At 45.7% G+C, this 7,900-nt stretch overlaps 2 pseudogenes; both read left to right on the forward strand.

The window, feature by feature from the left end:
• Positions 1–4,657: 4,657 nt before the first annotated feature.
• LOC149333547 (uncharacterized) lies at positions 4,658–5,843 on the forward strand (annotated as a pseudogene).
• An 84-nt stretch (positions 5,844–5,927) lies between these two features.
• On the forward strand, positions 5,928–7,531 carry LOC149333548 (uncharacterized; annotated as a pseudogene).
• Positions 7,532–7,900: the final 369 nt, after the last annotated feature.

Here is a 7,900-nt window from a genome sequence, read left to right on the forward strand (position 1 = left end):
ACACTTCACGAATTTGCACTCATGATTTTTCGGGCAAACGGGGATAGTTTTCTCTTGATTGTTGACACGCATGCACAAACTTGATAACTTAATGGGAGCCGAAAAAACAACATCCACTCCGACTCTTTTACCAACACTTTTCAAATTATGTGATATCTTGTGGATATAGGGAATGGCTGCTACTGGCTTACTTGTCTGACATTCAGGACTCGGGGAGCATTTCAGTTTCTTCAACAAAACATCGGCCACAGAGGAAAGAACATAAAGCGGATAGCCACAAGCAGTAAGCCTCTCTACCTGGTTACTAAAGCTGCGTGCGGTTTTTTATGTCGACAAAATTTTGTAAGTGCACTCCTGAAGCTTGTCATGACAATTCCTCTTTTAACAAGCTTCGAGTGCGCGGAACTATAAGGTAGCAACGGTTTATTAGCCCTAGGCTCGAAAGACCACCACACACTGCAAGGTGAAAACTGCAGGCTCAAGTCTAGAAATATGATTGTGTCCTCTACAGGAACTTCATGATTTACTTCCAAAGGGGCAAGAACATCAGAAAATACACCTCGAACTTTGGACACTTCCCTACTAAAGGCTTCGCGGTCACAGGTGTGCAAAACTAGTTAGTCATCCACGAAGCGAGAAACTGCTGCAACAGCTGTGCCATTAAAGCTGTTATTTAATTCTCCGTCATGCATAGCTAAAAAGAAATCGCTCAAAATTGGGGCAATGCAGGAACCTATACATATGCCCTTCTGAATAAAAATTCGACCTTCCCACTCTGTATACATGGATTCAAGGTAGGCTAATAACAATTCTAAGAAGTTCTCCACCGACATGCCGGTTGCGTTCTGAAAGCGAACGGCACCATAATTGTCAATGACGTCCCTAATGCACAAAAGGAGACTGTCATGCATAGTAGGGAAGTGTCCAAAGTTCGAGGTGAATTTTCTGATGTTCTTGCCTCTTTGGATGTAACTCATGAAGTTCCTGTAGAGGACACAGTCAGATTTGTAGACTTGAGCCTGCAGTTTTCACCTTGCAGTGTGTGCTGGTCTTTCGAGCCTAGGGCTAATAAACTGTTGCTACCTTATAGTTCCGCGCACTCGAAGCTTGTTAAAAGAGGAATTGTCATGACAAGCTTCAGGAGTGCACTTACAAAATTTTGTCGACATAAAAAACCGCACGCAGCTTTAGTAACCAGGTAGAGAGGCTTACTGCTTGTGGCTATCCGCTTTATGTTCTTTCCTCTGTGGCCGATGTTTTGTTGAAGAAACTGAAATGCTCCCCGAGTCCTGAATGTCAGACAAGTAAGCCAGTAGCAGCCATTCCCTATATCCACAAGATATCACATAATTTGAAAAGTGTTGGTAAAAGAGTCGGAGTGGATGTTGTTTTTTCGGCTCCCATTAAGTTATCAAGTTTGTGCATGCGTGTCAACAACCCAGGGAAAACTATCCCCGTTTGCCCGAAAAATCATGAGTGCAAATTCGTGAAGTGTAAAAAAAAATGTCGTGTATTCTATTCCCCTCACTTGTAATAGGTTTTATATTGGCCAGACAGGACAGCGCTTAAATGATAGGCTTAGGCAGCACCGCAACAATGTTGATAATAAAGAGTCCCGTAACCTCAGCAGGCACTGCCGTGAGTGCGAGTGCACCCCACAGTTTGAATTTTGCAGAGTTGTGGATAGGAACAGAGCTAAGCTGTTCCATGAAATAATCGAGGCTTCGAACATCAAGACGTATGGTGACACATGTGTAAGCGCTCCATCAGTGTCTTTATCTCAAAAAGAACTTCGCTTCCTGAATTGCACATCTCAGCTTGTGTAGGCGTGCAGAATCCCAGTGCATGAATGAGCTCTTTGCTTTGTTTTCTATTTTGGTGCCTGAATGTATTTATACGTGCAGCGTGCGAAATAAATGCCAGTTGTTAGTTCAGCGCTGTGTTGTCCGTTTCTTTCTCTGCTCTCTTCTATGGCTTTCGGCCTTGCGCTGCTTCAAATCAAACAATGAATAACCAACTCGCCCATCAGGTTGTGCTTTCATTGTTAGTTTGTTTGGTATTTTTTTCTCTTCCATGTCATTTAGCGCTGCACGTTTTGTTTGCGCTTTGCTATTATTGCTCAATTTGTGATCTGTTTCTGTATCCACTCCTGCTTGGGCCTCGCGGCCTGCAGTACGCAATAAATAAATAAATAAATAAATAAATAAATAAATAGATAAATAAAACGAACATGCCAAAGCGGTTGACAGCGAAAAGAATATGCTCTAAGAATGTGCTCAAATTGTGCAATGTCAAGAACATGTATTCTGCCATGAAGCGCCCTCTTGTAAGAACACAGTAGTGTGCAAGTGTAGAAGTTATGAACTCGAATGATTTTATGCTTTTCGAAAAGCGTCCCGGGGTGTTCTAAGTAGGAAGCATTTGATACTGCGTACTGCCGCATACTGCCTTTTTTTTTTGCATTTCAGTGAGCTTGTGTCAGTTTTCAGCGGTATTGTTACCCCAAACCAGTACACAGTAACACAAATTAGAGCTGAACATGGCATCGTAAAGTAATCACCTAATCGTCACCAGGAGAATTTGTCTTTGCCTGTTCATTATGCCAACTGTTTTGCTTAATTTAACCAATAACGACTTAATGTCGACTCATTAAATATTACACCATGTGTCTTTATACTTTCTTCAATGGAAACGTTATATGGACATAGGATAATGGATTCAGGGAATTTAACCGACGTTCCTAGCGCACGAAACACGAGAAGCTGTATGAGGACTCACATAGATCCATGAATGCAAAGAAAATAACCTTCTGCATATAGGGAAATTAACCCATTAAGGTATCGCATCGTACCCTTTAGGCGAGGCTGAAGGGGTCATGACAGTCTATCAACAATTCGTGCTTTTACGTTGCAGCTACTAGTCACGGCGTTATTATGTGTAGTTAAAAAAGTAGTAACTCTCTGCGCGCGTATTTGAGCTAGAATCTGTAATTTTAGGTTATCGGCTCTAAGTGCGTCTCCGTGCCAGCAACGGATATATTGAAGATGCCCGAGTGATGTCATAAACTGGCAGCGCTATCCTCTGCTGCAAAACTGCTACGCGTACGATCGGTGCGGAGCAGATCGCGGCTGTTGCTCATTGTGAAGAATTCGCCGAGACCGGACGGAAGCTGACAGAACAAGGAAGGACACTTACCTGTGTTTCCCTCATCCCCCTCCAACCTGCCCCATTCATTCTACCGCAACCCTAGCCTGAACAACGAACAACTATGCGCACTACGCGCTGTTTAGACGCGAACAAACACATGACGATGAGCGTATGTCGTCATGAACCGCAAGCGCGCCACTGTTGGTCTATAACTGTAGGATAAACAACATATTTATGTTAATTTTAATATCAAATGCTAACCGGCACTGCTATAAATAAGGGTGACCCGTCAAGCATTATAGCTTTTGCAGCGTTGGAAAACTGGGCTCCCTAACACCAACTAGCCTAACTTGTGGTTACGCGCTGAACACATTGTGGCTCCGCCGTCTAGCCACGGTAACAGGTGTAGGCCAGACGCATTAGAGTAGCGCAAGTAGCACGCGAAGAGTGAATATGTATTGCGAATTATTCATCTTCATTTCTGCTGTTAGGTTATATTACAATGCCTTGCGATATCTGACATGGCTCATTCCTACAGCAGCACAAATTATTTGGCCACGTAAAATATAACACGGCGCATATGTGGTCTTAGGTAACGCGCCTTTAGAGGGTTATCTGTTCGGTGAAGAGACATTTCCTTCAAAAAATGTATTATTGCATAACATAAAAATAAAACCGAAGAGAACGTATACGTTTTAGGACCAAAAAAATTCCTTATGCTATATTCTGCAACAATTTGTTGGAGGTGAAAAACTTTGCCTACAACTTACCATAACCCTTAATAAAACTCTGGTTAGGATGAGCTGCCTTCCACTGCACTCGTTCTCGGCCAAACCATCGAAAACACGGAAATTTAATCAGGTTGAGGTATATACTTTTTCAGCCATTTTTGCCTCGTTCAATCGAACCATTCTATCTTCACGTTCTGAAGAGAGACCGACCTAAAGAGAACAAGACTGTAAAGATTTCCCAGGCAGCTTTGCTTCACATGAATAACCATAAACATTATAAAACATTTATACGTGATCGCGAGCAGGCAAATAGACTGTCAGGAAGCGTCACGATTGTCGTTCAGAGCGGCGTCCCTGCTAAAGAGATCAGACTGAAACAAAACTGGAGGCAGTTGCCGTCAGCATTGTCAACTACAAAACCATAACAATCTGTTCTGTATATCTTCCTCCACATTTAACATTAACAGTCCGTGACCTACAGGAACTCATCGATGAACTGCCAGAACCACATCTAGTAGTAGGGGACTTTAACGTTCACTCTCCTTTTTGGGGAAGCGAACGCTTTGACGCTAGGGGTCAGATGATCGAAGATTTTATTCTCACAAATAATGTATGTCTTTTAAATACAGAAAAGGCGACGCACTATTCCCCAACGTCTGGAAAAATGAGCTGTTTAGATTTGTCGCTTAGCTCACCATCTGTTTTTAAAGATTTTAAATGGGATGTTTTAGACAACCCATATGTATCGGGCTTGCGTGATAACACGATAACAATGTGCCTGACATGCGCAGTGCGTAAACCGCGCTATCACGAAGGCTATATATATCGATGCCCTGCAATGAACTTTGTTCTTCTTGTTCTGGCCTTCATGCTGTCGAGTGCCGTCATTGCGAACTGATACATGGTGTCAGAAGTGGCCAGTTGGGCAGGGTGTAGCTCGGAGCGCCATGGACCTGCTGAAGCCCCCGGAACCTTTGCAGCTCTCCGGTAACCTGTCGCAGAATTGGAAGCGGTTTAAGCAAAAACTGGAACTCTTCATCAAGGCGACCACGCCAAAGGACGACCCAAGAAGCGGAGCAGCGAAAGCTGCACTCCTGTTGAGCGTTGCCGGATACGAAGCACTTGACGTCTTCAACACGTTTACGTTTGGTGAGCAGGAAGACAAGGAAGATTACGACACCCTGGTCCGGAAGTTTGAAGCATACTGTGCCGAGGTAAGCAATGAAGTGCATGAGCGGTATGTTTTTCGCTCGAGAAAACAAGAAGACGGAGAGCCGTTCGAAAGATTTATTAGAGACCTCAAGAAGCAAGCAGCGCAATGCAACTTCAAATGAATGCACGATTCAATGATCAGGGATCAGATCGTCTTTGGGACGAATAATTCCAAACTGCGTGAAAGAATGCTGCGGGAAAAGGGCTTAACGTTGTTAAAGGCTGAAGAAATGTGCAGGGTAGCGGAATCAGTGGCACAAAGAACTCAGGTCTGGGCCAGGCCCAGTGACAGCATTGACTCCGTCTCTCGCAGTAGGGCATCGTGCCACCGCTGCGTAGACCGGCAAGAGACCAGTGCAGTAAACGATAGTTCGTACCGGTGCAAGAAATGCAACCGACGGCACGAGCCGAGGCAGCGTCCCGCTTACGGGAAAAGATGCAACACTTGTCGAAAGCTGCATCACTTTGCGATTTGTTGTCCGGCCAGGGCGGTCGTCAACGAAGTCGGCGCACAGTTCAATGATGAGTTTGATGTTCTTGACGTCTGCATCGACAGCTGCATTACTGGTGATTGGACTGTCGAAGCCAAAGTTGGGGGTCGTAAAGCATTATTCAAGGTGGATACCGGAGCACAAGCAAGCCTCTTACCATTTTCAATATACCGCAAGTTGAAAACTGCCGAACTGAATCCTACAGTGTCACAGTGTCACGGTGGTCACTGGCGACCGGTGGCATATGCTTCACGAGTCTTAACACCACCGGAGCAGCGTTACGCGCAAATTGAAAAGGAGACGCTGGGTATTCTGTTCGGTTGCGAGAAGTTTCATCAGTTTGTGTATGGACAGACGGTCATTATCGAGACCGACCACAAGCCACTTCTGTCAATCGCTGCTAAAGGAATTTGTGACATGCCCCCACGATTGCAGAGATTTATTTTAAGACTTCTCAGATATGACTATGTTATACAGTACGTTCCAGGGAAGCAACTGGTCTTGGCAGACATGCTCTCACGATCAACTACACCCGGGGGTGTCGACAATGCTGGTGCCACAGAAGACGTCGAAGTTCACGCACTACAGCTCATGAACGGCATGGTCACGGTAACAACGCAGCAAAAATTGGCAAAGGAAACTGCTCGTGACTGCTACTTGCAGACTGTCGTCAGCAACTTATCAGCAGGAAAACCAATTCAAGGTGAGCTGAAGCCGTTTTCATCTGAACTGTCTGTAATCAACGGAATTCTGTTCAAAGGAACAAAAGCTGTCATACCGAGAAGCATGAGACAAGAAATGCTATCAAGAATCCATGCCGGCCACCTTGGTTTAAACAAATGCAAAGAAAGAGCAAGACTTCTCGTTTTTTGGCCAGGCTTGAACAACGACATCGCAGTGCTTCTCCAAAACTGTTCTACATGCAGAAAGTTCGCGTACCAGCAAGCCAAAGAGCCGCTGATAATGCGCCCGGTGCCGCAGTGTGCGTGGTACAGGGTCGGAGCGGACATCTTTTGTTTTGGGGGAAATTCTTACGTTGTCGTATATGATGCTCTTTCCAACTTCCCAGATGTCGAGAGGCTTCCAGACACAAGTGCAAGAAGTGTTGTTGCGGCTCTCAGTGCTATGTTTGCTCGATACGGCATTCCTATCGAACTGTGCACTGATAATGGACCACAGTTTTCAAGCCAAGAATTTGCAGCCTTCGCTAAAGAGTATGATTTTGCGCACGTCACGTCTAGCCCACACTACCCGCAGTCTAACGGCCTTGCCGAAAAAGGTGTGCAGATTGTCAAGCGGATAATGAACAAAACTCAAGACGCACGACACGACTTCTGGCTAGGCCTTCTGGCCTACCGATCAACGCCACTGATTGATGGTCAATCCCCTGGCGAGCTTCTTCAAGGCAGGCGCCTTCGATCTAATCTCCCCGATTTTGGCGGTATCAAGACTATCGAAGTCAAGAAGCACCGCCAGACGCCCAAAGGACAGCCGTTGCCTCCACTAGGTAAAGGTGACGTCGTCAGGCTGCGAGACAAAACTTGGTCACAGAAAGGAAAGGTGGTTGGGGAAGCTGCCCCGAGGTCCTACCACGTTGTAACCGAAAGTCGTCGTGTTCTTCGGCGCAACAGGCGACACCTGCTTCATTCCAGCGAGCAGTATGCTGAAACAAGTGAAGATGACACCGACGACGACTGCGCAGACGAAGCTGACCCAAATGCAAGGAACAGTCCAGGGAGTGCGACACCGCAGCCTTCTGGCACTACCAGTGCAGCACCCCAGCAGCCTCTGGGGCTCTGTGACCAACATCTAGCCCACGGTGCCACGCCTCCGGCTTCGATTACCCATCCAGAGCAACCCACAAGTGCCATCAGTCTGAGGAGGTCGACTCGTAACGTGAAGCCTCCCCAACGTCTTCGTTATGACGCTGCTTTCAATCAGTTATCATGAACTTGAACCACTGTCTTGTGCTAACCTTGGAAGGATGTATCGGGCTTGCGTGATAACACGATAACAATGTGCCTGACATGCGCAGTGCGTAAACCGCGCTATCACGAAGGCTATATATATCGATGCCCTGCAATAAACTTTGTTCTTCTTGTTCTGGCCTGCATGCTGTCGAGTGCCGTCAATGCGAACTGATACACCATATGGCAGCGATCACCTCCCTATACTAATCACTCTATCATCTCCACCGGAAATAACCCCCACAAAGCCGCGACGCTGGAAGCTGCATTTAGCAGACTGGGAACTTTTTAGAGCAATAGCCATTTTAGAAAATATAGTTTTAAAAAATTTAAGCAACGACGAGTTAAACGA

Source organism: Amblyomma mixtum, chromosome 8 (assembly GCF_055824585.1).
Source record: "Amblyomma mixtum isolate Tamu chromosome 8, ASM5582458v1, whole genome shotgun sequence".
Lineage (NCBI taxonomy): Eukaryota > Metazoa > Arthropoda > Arachnida > Ixodida > Ixodidae > Amblyomma > Amblyomma mixtum.